This window comes from Corvus brachyrhynchos, unplaced genomic scaffold (genome assembly GCF_000691975.1).
Source record: "Corvus brachyrhynchos isolate BGI_N302 unplaced genomic scaffold, ASM69197v1 scaffold239, whole genome shotgun sequence".
NCBI lineage: Eukaryota > Metazoa > Chordata > Aves > Passeriformes > Corvidae > Corvus > Corvus brachyrhynchos.
In genome coordinates, this window is record NW_008246057.1 from 1,304,309 (window position 1) to 1,306,649 (window position 2,341).

The following is a 2,341-nucleotide window of genomic DNA, read 5'->3' on the forward strand; positions in this document are numbered from 1 at the left end:
ATGTAAGTGACCCAAGCACAAGTGCACACACTTTATACCAGAAAACATTGTTCTCATTTCTCTTTTAGTATTTTACCCTTCAGCATTAATTTAGATGTTATAAAAGAAAGAAACAAAAAGAAAAAGTCATCCTTAGTTAAAAAGGATCTTTGAACCAAGGATCCAACATAAATGCAAAAAAATAATCAGGGAAGCCAATGCACAAACATACACACAAACAAAGAAATCTAAAGGCATCTTCTATGCCTCTAAACCTGGCCAATTAGTGGAAAAAAAATACTAAAAATTCTAATTTAGAGTAATAAATTCCAAAGCATATCTAAGATTGAAAATGAGAACTGCAAACTGAATTACTGAATAACTTCCTCAAATTTAAATAATATTTCCCATTCATAGAGCTAAACAATTTCCACAGTTTGCTATGTTAAAACTTTACAAAAGAAACAATCTACTGGCTTTTTGGTAATAATAAACACTTTACACCTCTCATTTGTTAAAAAAAAAAAAATGTAGAAAATAACTCAGGAGTCAGGCACAGTAGTGGGCAGAATTAAGCACTTGCTACAATTAAAGTAATTAAACCAAGGGAAGTTTAACAGCTAACTCCACCCGGATAACAGCCAGCAATTAAAAAGTCAATATATTGAATAACCACTCCACCCAGGCATTTATAGCTAATTGTTCTGGCTTTTCCTCTAAATACATATCAAATGAAATTTCAGACCTTCCTGGTTTTCATTAAATTTGCTAAGAGCCACAAGTGAAATTTTTGTGCTGCATAATACTGTGTCCTCCCCTCCCCATACCCCAAAAAAATTCTTTCTACTAGGACAGAAAAGGGAATGCAGATCTGTGTCACTCTCTGCTATGCATGAACCAAACGCAGAAGGAAGCCTTTGTGCCAATAAAGCTGCAAAGCAAACTCCATTCGTAATTCCATTCATAGCTGAAACTGGTATAGAGTTGAAAGTCTCTAAAACAGTGTTCTTCTTTTAGACAAATAACAGACCATTAGTTAAAGGAATTCTGGGAAACACAGATCCCAGAAGACATCTGAGGCAAGGAGGTTGACTGATTTAAAATCTTAATTATATTTTCCTACAAATACTTCTTTTTCCTCTTTAGGCAGCAGCTTCCATCTCCACAAAAAGACAAGAAGCAGGGATTTCGCCATTCACATTTCTCTTTTAACATTGCTCCATAAAGCAACTCTTCCAGCAGGAGGTAAAATAAGAGAACTACTTTAAGGACAGGGTCCTTTACAACTGTTTTATGGGAGCAGTGGACCTGTCCAACCACCTCTGATCAACTTTAGTTATTGAAATCTTAGCACAGGACTATTCAACAAAGCATACTGGTGTGAACTGAAAGGAGTGAAAGAGATAATTACAGACAGCCAGTACATTACAATGTCTCACATTTTTTTCGTTGTTGTTTGGGGTTTCTTTTTTAGTCCACCTGGTATCACCTCTTTGTGTTTTAACAAAGTTTAAGTAGCACTTCAGGGAGCAGGTGTCCATGCCACTAAGCACATCAAATTCCAACCTGATACTCAACTTCCCTTCTCGCCATCTGCATAAGCATCCCTCCACACTTCTCTTCCAAATGTAGCAGAAGAAAGTACGCGAAAACGAAGGCATCATTATAAAGTAGCATGCTTTTTCCAGGATACTGGAACACTTCATTTCCCACATTAAACAAAAATAGGAAGAACTAGTGTTACTGAAAGAAGGCAAGTAAAAAACACGGGCATTAATTTTTTTTTTCTCTCCTTTATGTCAGGAAATTTAGAGTTTTTGAAGTGTGTCCTGCAGAATTCATTGAAAGGTACATTTTCATTTACAACAAACTAAATTATAACATATAATTATTACCAGAGATGCTAGGCATGTGTATGAATTAAAATCAAGAACATAATTTGTGAATGAATTGAAGAATGTAAGTTAATACTAGCAAACCTTCCTAGTTTTAAATTATTGAGAGCACCAGCCAATTCCAGCTTCAAAGAGTTTGGATTTACAAGTATTTGCATTTGAATTAAGTTTTATGTTAAATCTAATGTAAATCTAAAACAAATGTAGGCTCTTGGCTATTCATGTATTTCCTTACAATTCCACATACCTGAAGGACATGGAAAGAAGTCTAGCACCAAAGAAATTAGGCTCTAAAGGCAAGTAAAAGGAAGGAATAACCTTCCAGAGATAAGATCAGGTTGGAACCTGAATAATTTAAATATACACAACTTCATCAAAGCAAGGTCTCCCTCAATATGCAACTGTCCCAGGGCTCCTCAAGCAGGCGTTCAAGCTCCCTTGGCTGGAGCTATTCTGCCAACAGGAAT

General features: G+C 35.6%; 1 protein-coding gene across 2 annotated transcripts in view; it reads right to left on the reverse strand.

The window, feature by feature from the left end:
• PHTF2 (putative homeodomain transcription factor 2) overlaps positions 1–2,341 on the reverse strand; it is a 53,872-nt gene that overhangs the window by 37,469 nt on the left and 14,062 nt on the right. The window lies entirely within an intron of this gene.